Genomic DNA, 20,444 nt, shown 5'->3' on the forward strand with positions numbered 1-20,444 from the left:
CACAAGTGCATTGAGACTGTAACAGTGGTAAAAGGCGCTATATAAATGACAAGTACAGTACAATATTATCCTATGCCTCCTCAAACCACTCCCATCACCTCCACTGACCTCTTACCCACAATTCTGCACCTTACTCTATACATGCCACAGGCTTATCCAGCCCGTGTTTTAACTGTGCATTCTGGGACTTGTAGTCCTGGGTTGCTACATTATAAACCCAGGTCTGCAAGTCTCCGAATGCCAAATTAAACCAGGCCTGTACTAGCATCTCCCGAATGAGGTGGGCAATGTTGGCATGTATGTTACCCCTCCTTGCTCAGCAGACCCTGCTCCTCTAAGCAGTAGGATGGAATGGGTGCAAAGAGGAAGGGAGACTGGTGTGCTGGGGATGGGGAGCGGAGAGCGGGCAGGAGGGAAGGGGAGTGTTGTCATTTTAGGATTAGCTGCTAGCAGCTGCCCTTGCTGCCCCCACATGTGAAAACGAAGCGCAGCTGCTCGGGGTCTACAGCTATGCCCACCTTACACCACCTTTAATGAAGCTCTCTGGGGGGCTGGCCAGAAAAGTGACAACTCGCTAACCCCGCCCCCCAAACCTCCCGTCATGCTCCCGTGCCTTGAGGCACAGTGCAGGGTAAGCAAGTCACGATCGGATTCTGATGAACATATTAAAAACATACATATGACACCTGTCCCATATGTCTCGAATGGCTGTCCCATATGTCTAGACCACCTGTCCTATATATACAGAACGACTGTCCCAATGTCCAGGAGGCCTGTCGTGTATGTCTAGAACGCCTGTCCTTATATGAGTGGGCGTTTGCCCTATATATGTGAGGGATACCTGCCCTATATGTACAGAACAACTGTCCCAATGTCCAGGAGGCCTGTCCTAATGTCCAGAACGTATGTCCTGTATGTCTAGGAAAGGTTGTCCTATAGGTGCAGGATGCCTGTCCTGTATGAGGGGATGCCTGCCATATATGTGAGGGACACCTGTCCTTTATGTGCAGGACACCTGTCCTATATGTGCAGGATGCCTGTCCTATATGTGTGGAATGCCTGTCCTATATGTGCGGCATGCCTGTCCTATATGTGCGGGATGCGTGTCTTATATGTATGGGATGCCTGTCTTACATGTGTGGGATGCCTGTCCTATATGTGCAGGATGCCTGTCCTGTATGTGTAGGACACCTGTCCTATATGTGCGGGATGCCTGTCCTATATGTGCAGGATGCTTGTCTTATATGTGTGGGATGCCTGTCCCATATGTGTGGGATGCATGTCTTATATGTATGGGATGCCTGTCTTATATGTGTGGGATGCCTGTCCTATATGTGCAGGATGCCTGTCCTGTATGTGTAGGACACCTGTCCTATATGTGCAGGATGCCTGTCCTATATGTGCAGGATGCTTGTCTTATATGTGTGGGATGCCTGTCCCATATGTGTGGGATGCATGTCTTATATGTGCAGGATGCCTGTCTTATATTTGTGGGATGCCTGTCCAATTTGTGTGGGATGCATGTCCTATATGTGCAGGATGCCTGTCTTATATGTGTGGGATGCCTGCACTATTTGTGCAGGATGCCTGTCCTATATGTGCGAGAATGCTTGTCCTATATGTGCGGAATGACTGTCCTATATGTGCAGGATGCCCGGGTCAGTTCCCTCAGGGTCAGTCGCTTCTCCAAGCAGCGATTTGGTGGTAGATCTCTTTCCTGTGCTGGGGCCTCCCTCTGGAACAGCCCTCCTGCCTCTCTGCAACCTGCGGAGAACCATCTCTGGTTCCAGAAGTACCTCAAGACCTTCCTCTTTGCTTCTGCCTTCTCTCTTCCTGTCCCCTGCTGACTTCCTGCCTGATACTGCACTGGTCACCAGGCTACCCTCTGATTTCGGGCCCAGATCCCTGCCCGTGCAGCTGCACACCCGCACTGCCTCGCTGCAACTCTTGCACTTGGGTCTGTATCTGTAACCCTACAGTCCCACTACCTGCACTTTTGGACACCTGCTGTCTGCACTTACCCTTGCACCTGCCACCTGCTGGCCACACTTCTTGTTATTGTTTTGATCCTATGTACAGGGCTGCCCTCCTCCCCTCCCCCCTGGCACTTTTCCCCTCCCCCTCCCCTGTACTTGCGCAATCGCATTGTCACTTGGTCTAGTAAGATTTTTGTCTATGTCCTCCCTCTGTTCTCCCTTCCTTGCCTTGTCGTGCCTTAAAACACTTGTGTATAGGCGCGTTATAAATGCCATATCATATCAGCAGGATGCCTGTCCTATACGTGTGTGATGCCTGTCCTGTATGTCTGGGCCACTTGTCTTATTTGTGCAGGATTTCTGTCCTATTTGTGTGGGACACATGTCCTATATTTGTAGGACACCTATCCTATATGTGTTGGACTCCTGTCCTATATGTGCAGGATACCTTTCCTATATGCCCAGAATGCCTGTCGTGTATATGCAGGATGCCTGTCCAATATGCACAGGACGCCTGTCCTATATGTGTGGGATGCCTGTGCTATATGTGCAGGATACTGTCCTATACGTGAAGTATGCTTGTCCTGTATGTGCAGGACGCCTGTCCAATATGAGGAATCGCCTATCCAATTTGTGCGGGACACCTGTCCTATATGTGTGGGACACCTCTCGTATTTGTGCAGGATACCTGTCATATATGTGTGCGATGCCTGTCCTATATATCAAAGCTGCTTGCCTTATTTGTGCTGATATTAAAACAGACAAACTTGCCATCTTCCTGAGTTGCTTCCGTTATTTGGTGTAAGAGTTTCTCTGCTTCCCATCCACTGCATGATACGCTACTCAAAGGGCCTTATGTTCAGTACCATGTCTGCAACGTAGCACTCCTGCGATCTTTACGCAATGTCCAGCTAGTGCAGGCTTTGTACCACCTCTACAATATATTTCTTCTCTGTGAAAGATAGTGAGCTAAAGACTCTGGGTAAGGCTCTTGTAACCAGGACTAATGTCAGGCAGAGGGACTCCCAGGAACCCCCTTGTTATCTCCACCTCTACAATATAGCAGCAATGCAGTCTTTATGCAATGTCGAGCCTGTGCAGGCTTTATACCACCTCTACAATGTAGCAGCAATGCAGCCTTTACTCAATGTCCAGCTAGTGCAGGCTTTGTACCACCTTTACAATGTAGCAACAATGCAGTCTTTATGCAATGTCCAGCTAGTGCAGACTTTGTACCACCTCTACAATGTAGCAGCAATGCAGTCTTTATGCAATGTCCAGCTAGTGCAGGCTTTGTACCACCTCTACAATGTAGCAACAATGCAGTCTTTATGCAATGTCCAGCTAGTGCAGGCTTTGTACCACCTCTACAATATATTTCTTCTCTGTGAAAGATAGTGAGCTAAAGACTCTGGGTAAGGCTCTTGTAACCAGGACTCATGTCTGGCAGAGAGTCTCCCAGGAACCCCCTTGTTATCTCCACCTCTACAATATAGCAGCAATGCAGTCTTTATGCAATGTTGAGCCTGTGCAGGCTTTATACCACCTCTACAATGTAGCAGCAATGCAGCCTTTCTCAATGTCCAGCTAGTGCAGGCTTTGTAACACCTCTACAATGTAGCAGCAATGCAGTCTTTATGCAATGTCCAGCTAGTGCAGGCTTTGTACCACCTTTACAATGTAGCAACAATGCAGTCTTTATGCAATGTCCAGCTAGTGCTGTCTAGATAGAGCAGGCAGTATGCAATGTCTACGACGCACGGCAGACTTTGTACCATGTCTATGACTGCACACCAGTGCATGCATTGTGCAATGTATACATTTGGGTACCAATGCAGACACTAGGCAAAGTCTGTGGCAGTGAGCCATGCCATGTCTTTGACAGGGTGACACTGCAGGATTTATGCCATATGTATGACACGGCACTACTGCAAGCGTTATGCATTACATGTGATGGAGGACCAATGTGGCTTCATGGACTGTCTCTGACATGAAATCAGTGCAGCATATGCAAAATATATTATACAGAGTCAGTGCAACAGTTATGCAGTCTTTACTTCAAGAAGTCAATGCAGGCTGGCTTCCTGGCATATCTCTGCCGGAGAGTCAGTGCAGGATGTATGCAATGGCTGCAGAAGATCTCCAGTGCAGGTTCCACTCAATAGTGTAGATAGGGATCTATCTAGTGTAGGCTTTATGTAATGATGTAGATATGGATCCAGTGTAGGTTTTAGAATCCAGTGCAGGTTTTATGTGAAGTTGAAGACAGAGATGCAGAGCAGACATGCAGTGCATGGCCGTTCTTGGTTGGTGGAGCGATTTGTCTGGTTAATTCCGATAACTAACGAAACTCCTCCATGATAACTAGTTACGTGACCCCCAGCTATTGTGGTCTTATTATGGCCTCTTGTTTGTGTTAAATAAATTGTTTTCTTTTACAACATTGGCTTTATATTGTGTTAGATTCCCTTAGACTATCTTTAGCTGCCATTAAGGAGAATTAGTGGATATTTTTGATACCATTATCACCAATTAAGCAAAATAATGACTTTAGTCTATGAACTGAACGTTTTACAGCTTTTGTATTTCCTTGTTTGAATGTTTGAGACCCCCTCATTAGCTGTACCACTATTTGGGGCAACCCCCGATTTTTGTAATTGCAGCGCAGACATTATGCAATGTCATAGACAGGTATCCAGTGCACGCTTTATACAGTGTCATAGACAGGGATCCAGTGCAGACTTTATACAGTGCCATAAACAGGGATCCAGTGCAGAATGTATACAGTGTCATAGACAGGGATCCAGAAGATTGCCAGTACAGATTCTATTCAACAGTGTATACAGTGATCTAATGTAGGCTGTATGTGATGTTGTGAATATGGTCTCAGTGTAGGTTCTAGGTTCCAGTGCAGGCTTATTTGATGTTGAAGACAGTGATCTAGTGTAGGCTCTATGTATTGATGTAGATATGGACCCAGTGCAGGTTTTAGAATCCAGTGCAGGTTTTATGTGATGTTGAAGACAGGGATCCAGTGCAAGCTTTATGCAGTGTCTGAAGAGTCTGATCTAGGGACAGGCAGTGGGATTTCAGGGGCAGTTTTTCTTTAAGGTGGCAAAGAGAGCTGCAAGCTCAGTGCATTGCAACAGCCTGACATGCCTGTGTCTGTCAGTTCCACTGCCCCACTGTATTTATCATGGTCGAGAAGCTCCCAGAGCTTTCTAAAGACCCTTTCATATGTATTTTCCTCGATCATGCATGACTTTCCCCTCCCCCAACACACATATTGAACCCAAAGCCTTTATTTTGGATCATATCCTAACATATTGTGAACGCACTCAACTCTGACCCATCACATCACGAGACCCTTCCCCCACTCAATCGGCATCTGTGTACTGACACATATGTAATGATGCTCCTAACCCCAACCCAAACCACCCCCACAGGTTTTAACCCCTTACCCCCAGCCCCTTATATTTATACTTCCTTATTTTTGTAGTTATTATTTCAGTCGTTTTTTTCTCTCGTTAAAATCACCGCACAGTAGTTACAGTATTGCCAGACGGAGGTACTATATATTGTGCAACTAATACCCCAGGAGGGGAGAAAGTTGACTCCTGAGAGAGCAGAGGCAATTTTCAGGCTGTCGCCAGCAAGGACAGTGAGGGAGATGCAGCAATTTCTAATGTCTTTGCAATTATTGCAGGGCATGGGTATTTGACTATAACATGTACACTAGGCCTCTTTTGGGTGGGCTTAAGGAGGCTCAGAGGGGGACAGTACGCTAACATGGACAGGGGAGGTGACAGAATCATTTGGTGAACTAAAAGGGGCAATATGCATGGCCCCAATCGTGGAAATCCCTGACTACAGTGCAGAATTTAATTTCTTTTCACACACAAATGGAGTAGTAATGATGGCAGTGCTTACACAGAAGACTACCTTAGGGCACAAACCGATAGCTTACTACAGCGAACATTTAGATCCAGTAATGAGAGGTCATTATCCTTGTGAACAAGCAGTGGCTGCTGCTGCCTTTGCGGTAGAGAAATGAGCAAGTGTCACGATGGGCTGCAGCACCACTCTGTACATGGAGCATGCCCTTTTTGCAATTCCTGAGAAGCCCAAAAGCACGCTGACCACACAGAGAACATCCGGTTATGAGGTGATTATCTCATATCCGGTGATCAAAGTAGTGAGGTGTAGAGTTGTAAACCCGACGTCATTTATATTGAGCCAGTAGAGGAAGGGGCTATGTACATGACTGTACCACATACACAGAATATTATGACAACATTCCTGGAGCAAGGAGCTCTCACGCAGCTCCATTATCCGACCCACCTCAGTAAGGATATTTTTGCAGCACATATAGCAGAGGATTGGTTCAGTCCCAATTTAGCAGAGCATGTTGCTGCCTTTAACAATAATTGCATTATTTGTCAGAAGCTTGCTACGGGACACACGTTGTGTGTAGTGAGAGGAGCAATACTGCGCTCTAATGAGCCCTTCCAACACCTCCATTTCGATTATGTGGACATGATTAAAACTGTAATGGCTATAGGTATGTGCTTATAGGAGTGTGCCCATTTTCTCGTTGGATCAAAACTGGTCCATGTTCACACCCCAATGCCCTCTGTGTGGCGAAGTCCCTCGTCAGAGAGGTTTTTCAATGGTGGGTGGTATGCAAAGTCCTACGAGTCGACAACAGACCTAATTTTGTAAATGAAGTGTTTGAGCACATCACAGTCCTGCTGAGGATTAAGCATAAGCTTTCCTGCACTTATCACCCTCAAGCGAATGGAATTTGTGAACTGGTCAATGGCTTGCTCAAAGAGAAACTTGCAAAGGTAAAAAAGACACTGAAAAAGGGGTGCCTTCCTTGCCTACCCATAGCATTATTCGCATAGCGCAATCAGCCTGCATCTGACCTCCATTTAACTGCTCATGAGGTGCTGACGGACGCCTCCCACTTGCTCCTCCCACTAGAGCGCTGACGGACGCCCATAACACTGCTACTGTTCTTGGTAATGAAATGTACGACTATCTCGCTTCGATGAAGGCTAGTGCTTCTTTTGTATCTCAACAGCTGGGATCAAGGCAGGGGAGGTCAAAGAAGAATAATAAAGATGCCACACCAGTAAGCACCCTTAAGCCTTAGTGTCAGTGGTCTTTGCGCTATACAAATGTTTAAATAAAATAAACCACATGAACTGCTCTTGGCACCTCTTCTTTACCCTGGGGACCAGGTTTTGTTGAAGATCTTTACTAGGGCGTGGCACAAGCCTCGCTTTGAAGGTTGCTTCACCGTAGAGCAAGCATCAGAGAAAGCATTTAAATTGGTAGGGAAGAAAGCTTGGTATTATCTAGGAGACGTCAAGCCTGGCAGAGGTGAGACTGCCCTGGCCCAAACGTAGACGATACACCACAAGAAGAAGCAGAAGAAGAACAGTGACATATTCAATCACGTTGAAAGACCAAAGCTAGACAGGAACCTATGGAAAGCTAGATTAAGGACACTGTATTTTTCTTACACTAGGTAATCATTGTACGCGTATAGACTGATTTTCAATGAGTCATTTTACACTTGCACGATCACTGAAAAGCACTTTATGAACTCATAATAACAAAAAGGCAAATGATACCTGTAAAAGTTTTTGTTTATGCTTTTCTTCCTTACATTTCACACAGTTACCCAATATTGACAAGAAGTAACGTGCCCATTATTGCTTTGCTTGGTAATCCCAAGACTCAATTTATTTTTGAACTACTTTTTATTGCCAAATTAGAACAGTATGATCACAGAAGATCCTGACTGTTTTAACAGTGGTAATGTTAAAAGTTATGAGTTTTGGTAAACATTTGTCGACTTTATGGACAAGGCCAAGAGCGCACACCTATGCGAGATATGGAAGCTGCAGCAAGAGCCATTGTGTTGACATCTCTTTACCCTCTTTGCTTTACAGAAAGCTGCATTCTATCTTGCATACAATGAAGTATATGTTAACACTACCCATATACCCGTTGTTACTAAAGCTACACCCGAGCCATTGCTTCCCTCGAAGAAAGAATAGCGTAAACACTGATTTTGAACATATAAATGCATATCTAGCTGATTCGGCCCGCATTCCAGCACATGACCAATGTGGGGAGAGAGACCACAAAGGAGAGCTGCTATGTGTGCTCTCTCATTGCCTATGCCAAGAGTGCCTCCAGAACATTCATAGCCACAGAAATTCCAGCAGCCAGAGCACAATTCATTATGCACCTAACGCTCTGCACTACAAGGGGCCAATTCAAATGAAGATGGGCCACACTGCGATGGATATCACAAAAGATGTTCCCATATGAAGACAGCGATATCAAGACTCAAGCTATGATGGACGATTATTGGAGTTCAACAGTATGTTTCGGAAGGCCCGAACAAAGGAGAAACCAGGATAATAACTCAAAAGGAGTTGCAATGTCTGAAAACATGGTGAAGATACACAGGAGGAATGCCAGGATGCTGGGAGAGACCTCAACTGTTGATGTATGTATAGGTGCTCACAGGAGAAGGATGGATGGAAGGATGGTGGGGTGCAAAGCACAAGGACTCCTGATGGTTCCAGTAGAAGTGGTACAGAAGGAAAATGATTACTGTCTCAAAGAATGGTTGGCAGGTGCCAAGCTGGTCACATGGGTGGAGAATGAAGCAGGTCCTATGAGAATTATACCCTTCTAGAATGCTTCCCTGTGTTTCCAGAATGACGGTGCAGTGAAGGTCGGGATGAACAAAGGATGCAAACGAACATCAAAGATACTGGGAATAAAAGTCAGTACCGCAGTGATAATGGACCGCTATTGGGCCTGTGGTTCCAAGGCATACATGCAACCACCACCGAACTGGTGAGAGATATGTTGTCTGATACAGCTGAATACACCAGCATTAGTGGTGCCTGAAAAAGGTCATACAAGTAGATGGGTTCCCCAAAATGGATGCACACCAAAGGAGGATGAGATCAGTAGACCTGATAAGAGGAAAGAGAGGAAATTACATTTCAACAAAGAAGGAAGAAGCACTCTATGTGATACCACCAGAGCACAGACTGTTCAGTAGAACTGAAATGTACTTTACGTCAGTTCTTCCAGGAGTTCAGGCCAACTAGAACGCCACGTGGCTCCAGATAAAAAGATGGAACTGTTGCAGGCAATATATTCAACAGTTAATGGGTTCAACGCTATCAAAGAAGAACTGTGAGCTGTCTGACTGATGACCTTACAGAACAGATATGTTTTGAATCTCCTTACAGCCATGGAATGGGGTGTGATGGAAGAGATAACGAGCCCAGCAGGGGAAGATGAAGATTGGCTTACCTATATTTCCTGTATAACATCATGGATGGACAATGTGCAGAGAGTACTCGTGGCAGACCCTAGTGCTAGCATTGCTAGCATTTTGTGTCATTAGAGTAGCTACAACCAAATGCAAGAAGACCACCGAGAAGACAATAGGGATAAAAATATTATTGGATGTAGAGACAAAGACAGACAGAGAGACGCAGACTTTTAAGTGCTACAATCATACCTAAAGAAATGTCCCCTTTTTCCTCCAGACACAGGGTTCTCATTTTCCCCAGAACCACAAAACTATATGGGATGATGGGTATGGTCCAAGCCCGACGAAAACTTCTGATATATGACCTGGAGTTTGGATGAACAAGTAAAGCATTGTAGTCACCTGGGAGGAGTGACGGCGTTATCGATTGCGAAACCATATATGAACAGGGAGAACATCCGAGGAAACATGGTTGATATATTGACCAGAGAGGGGATTGAAGAGAGAGACATGAATGTGGCCCTCGTTGCACCAATCCCACCTGTGTCTCGACGACAGAGAAATGAAAGGTGTACATTGTTCCTGGCCCCATCCTCCCCATCGTCGATCTACCGCAGATGTGAGAAACACTATTCACTGAGACATCCATTTAGACCCTATCCTGATGATGTCACTGAAGATATAAGTTTGCAGTCAATGGAGCAGGTAGACTGACTGTGACCTTGAAAAAGTTGATGACGTCACGACTGAGACTATGATATGGATGCGTTAGACATGAAGCACATATGCAATCCCCCACGAAGCTACGCAGACACAGATTACATTGCTCTCAGACACAAAGAACATGCTTATGACCCACTTAGACAGAGGACGGACACCCGCTTGCTATGCAGCAACCGCAAGTTGCTCAGGAATACATATAAATTGCTTTCGGATGCCAAATGCAACTCACATGAGCGGCCATGTAAATCAAGATGGAAGCCACAGCCGCATTGAAATGAATGGAAGGTGCTGAAAGGACTCCAGGATACAGAGAGAGACCTGACTCGCTGATTTAGCACACAGATGCGCAGACCAGACTGTCAGTGCAGCCAGTGGTCATATTCTTGCCAAGGACACTAAGAGAGTGAAAGTTTCATATTAGCAGACGAGATAGGACACCTGCGTGTGTAAAAGCTGAAAATAATCAAAAGTGCAAGCAGGAAAGTCAAGTTTGTGGTCCCTACACATTTGATCTAAACCTGAAAGACTAGGCCTATTCATTCGAGCCAGACAGAGACAGTTGTGCCCATCCAATCAAAGGCAGGATGATACAAAAATAATACTAGGTTCAAAGACTAGTGTCCTGTCACAAGGTAGAGAGGATCAGAGATGGTAACTTGTTGGGTATATGCAGTACCTTTGGGGCATTATCACCACCTTCAATAGTTGCACATGGGCTGGCAACTTTCCACAGCGCCAAGGCTGAGAAGACCCTCTCTGACCAATCAACAGTCACCTTCCACGCTAGCTGACATTTTTTTGTACGGCCCAATGATGGCTCACTAACCTGACATATTAAGGAGGTGGTCAAAGGAGGAGCAACCGGATATGGTTTAACCAATAAGGGTACTAACCCAATATAAGTCCTATATGTAGCCTACTCCACCAACCAATGCCAATCCCCCGTAGATTTTTGGCAACGTATCATTATTCTGTGGCATCACCCTGTATTAAAAAATGCCTGGGCAAGCCTGTAACCGACGACAAAGTATTGGAGAATGCTGCGTTGTCCATAACTTGATCCCTGTTATGAAAGCTTTCAATAAACTGTCATATTCTTCACATTATTGCACTGTAGAGAGCCAGCTGTACACATCATCTAAAGAACCCACCTCCTCACCCCTGTCATATTGGAAGAACAGAAGGAAAACACTGTGCCTGGCACCTGGTATCATCCCAATACCACATCGAAGGTATGGAAGACGTTATGCACTGAGACAACCTTACCGAATGTATCCCTGAACTGGTGCGGTAGACATGAGCCTGCAGACACCACTGGACGTAGAAGAGCTATAAGTAAAGTCTGGCATGTGTGAAGTGATGTCATGAAGAAGAGAAGATACGTGGGTGCACTAACCCTGATGTATGGATATCTAGAGAATGAAGATGTGACTAAGGTGACGAAGTAAACATATGTGACGATGAAGAAAACTATATACACTTAGAAGATAAGTAACAAGAGATGCAGTAGATGTATACACAGAAACGCAAGGTAAATAAGGCAGTGTAGAAGCTTGCTGAAGTAGGTAAAATAACGCAAGTATAGCAGCCATATTGGGAAAATGGACGTCGGCATTGTATAATAGTAAGCGAGACGCCTTGAGGAGAAAAACCAAGGCTGCAGAGCTGACGGGCGCTGGGATCAGGGCTTTAAGTGGGCCGGGGCCTGCCGGGGCTGGGCCCTGGCAGGCTCCAAAATTTCGTTTTGAGGCGGGGCCCTGCCGGTGCCCACTAGTCTCCCCTGGCAGCCCCGGCCACCACACGAAAAGGCATGTTTTTCTACAGCCTGAAACTCTCGCTCGTGTGCGAGAGCTTCAGGCTTCAGGAATAAATGCCTTTCCGAAATAATGGTGGCGCCGCACCTACGAGGCATCCCTTTAAGCAAGGGATGCCCGTGGGCCGGCGCCACCATTATGGAGACAACGTGAGGCCGCTGGAAGCAGAGGCCTTGCTTTCTAAATACCGAAGCTCCCGCAGATTCGCGGGAGTTTCATTCTTTAGGAAAAGGCCTCTGCTTCCAGCGGCCTCACCCTTTCAGCCTTAATGGTGACGCTGCCCCTCCCCAGCTGGCGAGGGGCAGCGCCACCATTAAGGCTGAATAGGCGAGGCGCTATCCCCTGCCAGGTTAGCCTATAGAAAATAAATGTTGAGATCAGCACCCTCTCCCCAAGGGTGCTGATCTCTACAAAAGGCTGCTTGGCAGGGGTGCCAGTAGCTATTGAGCCGAGGCTCGTCAGGGGGGCGTGGCCTAACTGGCCAGCGGGACTCCTGCTGTTAGGCCACGCCCCCTTGATGAGCCCCGGCTCATTTTGTGGTGCCACTTAAGGCACTGGCTGGGATACAGATTTGTGCAAGAACAAAGGGTATTTGCTTGGCTCAGAATCAAGGATGCCTCAGCACTGAGCAACTACAAGGCAGAAAAGAAGTTGAAGACGATAACCATGTTCATAAGACATATTTCTCTTAGGTTAAATAAAGGAGTGAATAATTGTGAGCGCCAAGTATTGAACAATCAAAGATGCAGAAAGCGCATGCAAGACGGAGCAACCAAGTTTCCAGAGGCCGAGCAGAGTAATTGTACCCAATATAATTGAATCAAATAGTACTAAATAAAAGGACAGAAGGGACAAAATTGTGTCTCCTGACACATGGTACAATAACAGAAAACAAGGCCTATTCATAAAGCTCCAGATGAAGATAGCAATGTACCTTCACTCCCTTTAAAGTTCCAATGAATAGAACAGTCAGGAAGGTCAACTACAGAGTAGAAGCCTTGGCTTAGGGCCTAACTGATGAGCTATGGTAGGGTAATTGGCCAAGTGGGCAGTTGTCTGACGTTCCGCGCACCTGGGTTTCATTTTGCTTACGTGCTGTGAACGAGCCTAATGTCCAAGGTTGGAAGAGAGTGTCAACCAATCAGGTTGGTCTATGTGATGATGGATCATACCTTGTTGCAGAAGCCAATCTGCTGCTGGTATTCTGCTATTATATGTATTATACGTAGTTAGAGGTTGTTCAAGATGTGTCTACTTTATAAGGGGACAACCAATGATGTTACTAACACCTAAATAAGCTATATTTATATATGTTCCCTTAACCAATCCCTCCACCCGGTAGGTTTTTCCTGTTTGACATCATAGCTGACGTACATTGAGGTATAAAACCTTTTGCATAATTGAAATGTGTTGAAAGTGCGTGAGCTGCAATCTGTTTGTTTGCCAGGTTTCCCTACTTTATTGAATTGATATTAAAGTAGTATTTTGCCATATTCTTGGAGTCGGTCTGGGTTATTTGGGCCTGAGATAATTTATTTGGTCATCCCATTCGGCACTTGGAACGCTCCAGGTACTGCACAGGACTCTCCCGTTTTTGAGTGCGGGGGGGGGGATTTCCTCAAACCCAGTTCCTCTTGCTTGTAATTAGGGAGATTAACAATCCCTCGCCTGCAATGAGGGAACCTCCCAGCTGAAGACAATGGTCAGTAGTGAGCACACACGTGTGGGAGGGTCAGTGCGCAAGCGAGTTCCAGAAGTGCAGCGCCACAGTAGAGAATGTGCTGCCTCTTGGAGTCAGGGCTCCTACCGGCAAATTAGCACCCGCGTGGGCATGGCCAGGCTGATATAGTTGGCTAAAGCATGGTTGTAGAGCCTCCTGAGTGAGCGCCTCCCCTGCTGTGTTTATACTCACTAGAGGGGCTCTCATATGTGTGTCTACTTTTGGAAGACTTGAGCCTTCACTGAATCAGGGTCTAGGGGTGCAGCCCTCGGCTTCTCCAAGTACCTGAGTGCCACACTAAATGCCTGCATGGTTCTACAGACCACCAAACACCTTGAATGGGACCCCCATGATCCCAGAGGACCCTGCAAGGTGACACTGGGCAGCAGGACACACACCCCATCCATCCAAGACGCTGCTGCCTCTGTCTGGCGGGAGGGGACCCTCTTGAACCCGCTGTTCCCGTGGTTAAGGGCAAAGGAACCAGAGCTGGTGGCCCACGGGATAAGCCACAAGCCCCCCCCCCACCCCATCCCTGTGACTTGAACATGCATTGGAAGACCAGCGCTTAGAGGGGTTTCCAGAATGCCCCACAGCCCTCTTTCTGGAGACCACGTTCACTGTCGGTCCCCCGCCCACATCTGACTCGCCCCCTCCGCGACCACAACAAAGATTTACTATCACACATTAAAACATGTTAGGGCAGGCAAGGGGTCAAGGGTCAGCACCTCAACTCATCGATCTGTTTTACTCTTGCACATCTGAGGCACTCTCGCCCCGGCCCCCCAGAGCCATATCAAACTTCATGTGAGCCCCCACCCCCGATCCCCTCCGTACCCCCCCAGTCCCAAACAGGGCATCTCCGGTCTGGAGACATCTTGCAAAGTTGGCGTCGGGCAGTTAGCAGCTGTGTGACTGAACCCCTGACCTCGCGAGACGTGTAATGTCTCCACGCTTAGTTTTAGTCAATATCCCGCTCTTACAGCAGCCAGTGTGTTGGTCCGGCTTCGAGGCGGGGTCAGAGGTGAGCGATCGAGGCATAACCAGAGCCCCCGGAGGCTTCAAAGGACTCTAGTTGTTTGCTAACAGAACCCAAGCGACACTCACAGCGGGCGCCTATCACTCATTCATCAAACACAAGGCGACCCAATGGGCCATGAGCCTGCTAGCACGTGCAGGTCAAGCATGCACGCGTGGAGCCCCGAATCCGAATATTGGTCCCTGAAACCCCCACAGAACTGCATGTACAGCCACTTGGACCACTCAGGGGGTCCTTTCACTGCACGTGGGGCTTCCACTAAGTCCCAATAGGGCCGATTGAGGCATAGGGAGAGCAATATGAAGGCCGTGTGGGACCTTCTGAGACCACCTACACAGCCCATTGAGCCCAAATGCACAGACTTTTCAAGCCCACGGCAATATGAAGGCCGTGTGGGACCTTCTGAGACCACCTACACAGCCCATTGAGCCCAAATGCACAGACTTTTCAAGCCCACGGCACGTGGAGCCACGTGTGTGGCCCTAGCACTGCCCACAGGCATGGCACAGGCACTACCCACAGGACAGGTCCTGCCTATTGAACACCCTGGGTGCCATCTAGTTTACATTCATCTTTACTACACTGTCACTTTAGACTTAAAAGTCTACACATGTGACAAATCCACTTCCGGGGCACCAGTGGTCTAGGGATGAATATCGGTTTCTAAACCATTAATCAGCCCCACACCTCTAGTACACCAGAAGGGATCTGAACAATTTGGAAACACAAGTAAATTATAAACCTCCTTGTCCAATTTTGGTAACGTGGACGGAATGGCAGCCTTATCTCTGCAAGGTCGTGGATCGTTGGTTAGTTGCGACACAGCGAAAATACAATTATTATCCAATGATAAAAGGGACTGTTCAGTCAAGGTTGTATACAAATATCTACTTTATTATTACTACAACAGTCAGTTCTAGCAACACTACGAAATACAACACACCCTGTAAAGGAACGCAGAGGACAGACAGTTTCAAAGAAGGAAAAAGGATGCACTCTCGATAATGACAGGAAGGTAGTTTGTATAGTAATTAATCTCAATAGTTCAAGGATACTTGGTTTCAACACAAATGGAGCAATGGGTCGTAAAATGTCACTACGGGCCTTCGTAGAAGGACCAGGGGTACAGAACCACAATGTACCTTGTGCTGTAGGAGTTCTTGGTGCTCAACAGGGTCAAGTCGGTTTCAGTGTGCCTCGCAGCTTCTGCGACAGAATTCAAGACAGGAGACAGCTGCGAGTATCAGGTGGCAGGGAGTTCGGTAAGCGAACCTGGATGGACGGCTGCAGGCTAGCCTACACGGCGGCTCGGGGTCAGGAATCGTCTCAGTGCTGGTCAGCAGTTCTGAAGCACTGGTCAAGCATCTCAGATGGCGTTAGCGACTGCTGGGCTACAACAGTCAGCGGTGCTGTCGGTTGCAGCTCGAGGGGCACAACTGGCAGGAAAATTTCCTTTAAAGTGGACGCTGGTTGATGCTTGTCGATGCGCTCCTAGCTTCTTCACTGGACACGTGTTGTCCTTTAAGGCGGATGGCCCAAACCTGAGGAGAGTGTTACAGGCAACAGCCATGTCATTGGTTTGGTTCAGAGACTCTGCGGCACTTCCCACCTCGGAAGCTTTTTGCAGAGCATAGCAGGGCACGCTGTGTGCTACCTAGGTACCAGTTCTAGAGCTGCTGATGGGTCCTTTGGATTCGTTATCTCACTCTGTTCCCTGGGAGATGTTTAGGGCAGGGATTTTTCTTCCCTTTGGAGGACTTGGCCTTCCTTCACTGGCAGAAGATGTAAGGCAGACTGTACCTTCAGCCAGGGCTCAATGCAGAGTTCTTCTTGATACACCTTGCAAAGTCTTCAGATGATCTGCCCAAAAGAGGGGCTCAGCCTTCTTTTAAAGACAAATGGACCAAAAGGATTGGTTTAGGCTAAGCCTACCTTGAAGAACCAATCACGGGTCCCCACCAACATTCTCCTGTATGTGTGAGGTCATAACCAGAGTGCTTGGTAGCAGAAAAGGTAAAGGGGTGAAAACATATAATACTAAGTCCCACCCATCTTCCTGTCTGTTGTGGGTCAAAGAGTCTCTCTGGATAAAGTTCTCTTGGTGGCTCCTGATTAAAGTGGAAGGTCTCCCTTGAAGCTGCGGCACTACCAGATTTCCTGGTACTGTGAATCCACATATTCGTATCTTCTGAATGTGAACTGAGTTGGCCAGCCCTTTAAGATGAATAGCAATTCCCTGGAGATGGATGGGGATGCAGATTGTATTCATACATCAATAATCAAGACGACTCAGGTAGTTTGGCAAAAGGGAGTCCATTTTAATATCAATTATCTAAAACAGGGAGTACAACGAACATCAGCATTCGCTCGATCCTCTTGCTGACCTCATCTTTAGTAGAAACTGAGGTTATATCATGCAAAATCGTCATCAGTGATGTGCTGACCTGTGTCCTTACCAACGTCATCCTACGAGGCAAACTACAAAACCTATTGGAGGGAGTGATAGGCTCTAAGTGAACATCTAGGTATAAGTTCCATATCAGTATAGAACAGTGAAGGAAAGTGATAGGGTACTTAGCTTCGGGTGGGGCAACTAAGCCCTCCCCTCAAAATGGCCACTATGAACGTAACTAAATACACAACGTTCCATTGGTTACACAAACTATAGGATCCTTAATTACGTGGTCCTCTATAATTGGTTGGCTTGTAACCCCTGTCAGTACTTTTCCACCTACGTCTAGTAGCATACAGACTCCAGGTGCTGGTGAGCTCATTTTAACACTAGCTTCCCACCAATTAATGTATCAATCCATCATCACCTCAGTGGTCCAGTGTAAGTTAGTGCTTTGAAGTTTGGCCTTGAGTTTGTAATGTGCTCTGAGAATTTTTAAGGAGTGCGGGCACCGCCTGCCCTCATACTTAGGTGTGACCACCTCGATCGTCCAACTTCCTCCTTCCACATGACTGGACACCATGAAATCGAGCCTTTTCATGGATTTAATATTATTTTCTAATAGTCCTCTGATGTCTTTTGTTTTACTCAAGCCTTTTGAACAGGAGTCTCTGTTCTTTCACACGATTTGTATCCAATATCAGCCAATTCCAATTTGATAAGACCTTGGCTTCTTGGCTCATCCAACTCCTTCTGCTGAGGTTAATTTTTAATTCAATTTGATTTTTAACAGCGACACAATGATATGAGGCCTTCTTGCTAATGTCCAGCACTGCTTATAATGTGTGGTGGAAACATCCATCCTTTACTCGTCCATATGCATCTATATGTATATTGGTGCTTACCGCAATCTATTATATCTATATAATCTATTGTAGCCATTAAGATTACTTTGCTGTTTGTGTTTCTTTTGCATCTGTACATGTATAAACTAGCTTAATATATTCATCTGTTTCTGTGGCATAAGCTTCTTCACATTGATCCCAAGATGTCACTTATCCTTAGTACTTTCTTGATGCCTTATAGAATTTCTGCATTCTCTGGTCTTTGCATCTTCTTCTGTGTGCGTCATCTCTCTTCTGTTGTGACGTCACCATTCATCCATGCCATTCATAGCTCTGCTTCTTCAGGGATCTCATTTAAATGGCCATCATATTGTCTTGTCTGCAGGTACAGTTTTCTCAATGGGTACCTTGCCTCCCAGATCTTCTAAGGTATGGTTATTCTTATTGGCACTGCACAGAGTCCAAGCTCTGCAGTTTGTTAGTTCACCTGTTCCGCATACGTCAAATACTTTGGTTCCCATTCTATAGGTAATAGAGGCCAGGCAGTTGGAGTAGGGATACTTGGCTCCTCCTTTGCACTCCCCGCTCTGGGTGATTCATCAACCACTTTCTCATCATCCTTCACGTCTAGATATCCTTGTCTGAAGTACTGCTTCTTTGGGATCCATATCTTTATGACTTCCTTCGGGCATCCTGCTGATTTTAAATGGTCATCCTTGTTTCATGTCATGAGCATGCACTGTCCACTTGGACTGCAATAAATCCATCTTCCCACAGAGTTCTTATGGTTCTTTGGGGACAGGAACATTGTTCCCTCAGGTGCAAGGATACTGGCCTTCAGAAAGTCTCTGATCTCTTCATCTGTCAGATCTCTGAGCTTCTATCCTGGTTCAACATCAATCATAATCTTCAGCCCTATGGCTTTCTTAGCTCTCTTCTTGCACTGCAAGACTATTATCTTGATCACACAAAATCCAAGTAATACCAACACGATCAGGGCTCCAAGGAACTTGAACATATCTGGCATCCATTGTGGAACCCAAGAGAAGAGCGATCGAAAACCAGCTGTAATCAGCAATGTCTTCTACTTCGTCGATCATCTGGCCATGGAGTTTCGTCAGCATGTCTATGGCCTCTGTCAAGGTTCCATTCTCGTCATCATGAGAAGGTATGAACGAGCAACACGATTCTCCAATTTATGCACAAACAGCTCCATCCATAGCTGTGATCCTGTCCAAGACATATCTGTTATGGAGAGTCATCAGTCTTATGGCTCTCATCTCTTCTTTGATTGCATTGAATTCCTTCATGGTAATGTTAATTGTCTGTAGCAATTCCATCTGGTTATCTGAAGCCACTTGGTATTTGCTCCAACCTGGATTCTTAGCATGAAGATCAACGTGAACACTGAAGAAGTCTGGCTGAACAGCCTGTGTTCATATGGAATAGAGTCAAAAGCTTCCATTGACTTGGCTGAGAAATAGTTCTCTCTCTTCATCCTCTTTATCAGCTCCGCGATCTCTTCTTTATCAGGTGGGCATCTGCTTTTGGAAAACTGTCGAGATTCAGATCACTCTTCAGAATCACTAATGCTTGAACATGGACATTCACCAATGTGCATTTTCCTCCTCAGCCTTCAGGTAGCTTTATGTATGCCTTGGATCCACAAGCCCAATAATGATCCATGATTACTGCTGTTCCAAGGTTCATGCCTGGTGCTTCAAATATTCTCCCATTCTTCTTGTTCCATTATTTCTGAAACACAGCTTTGTACTCTCTAACAGCACTATCTGCAAGGGTCTTCCTCTGTCTTCAACCCATGTCAGTAGTTTAGTAAGTTTCGACCATAGAGGTTTCCACATCATTTGTGTATTCTCAATTGTTGGTTGGTAGTGACCAATTATTACCCAATCTCTGCAGATCACCACACCTCCTTCCCAACCATCTGGTGATAGGACAGTTCCCCAAATCTGCATCTGACCTCTGTTCTTCCATCCATGAATGTCTTCTTCAGACTTTCCTGGAACGTTCAGTCATTTATTCACTTCCCGTCTGATTCCAGTTCCTTTTACTCCAGGTTTCTCATATCTGATCATGAGATTCCTCATCTTGGCATTGTTTCTTGTCTTTATATCTTGACTATAGTCATCTTCATCTGGATCTGTCCATTCAGTTCCCCATTTGAGAGAGGCTGTTTGGCCCATGAACTGGCCTCTTGTACTACAGAAAGTTAGGTGCACTATGCAGTGTGTGGTCAGGTCATCTATTTCAACAGTTATGAAGATTTTCGACTTCCCCATGCTGTATGGCAGGAGTGCACATACGAAGCATTCCTCCTTTGAAGTTCTTCTCTCAACTCCCTTCATGTGTTGGTACCATATGTTATTTCCCAAGTGTGCCGTGCAGTCCAGATAATCATTCAATTCATAATTATCTTCCTGTGTGCTTCTTTTAGGTCTCATTCTTTTCATGTGAGCTTCCATAACCATATCATGAAGTGTACCAACATAGCCTCTTCTGCCTGGATAAAAACATAGGCGCATCTATCCGTGGACGGGGTACAACTTCATGTGCTCCCTGAGTTGGAGAAAGTTCAGAACATCTCATCTGTTCAGCAGCC

This window comes from Ambystoma mexicanum, chromosome 8 (assembly GCF_040938575.1).
Source record: "Ambystoma mexicanum isolate Mex_15411 chromosome 8, UKY_AmexF1_1, whole genome shotgun sequence".
In the NCBI taxonomy this organism is placed as follows: domain Eukaryota; kingdom Metazoa; phylum Chordata; class Amphibia; order Caudata; family Ambystomatidae; genus Ambystoma; species Ambystoma mexicanum.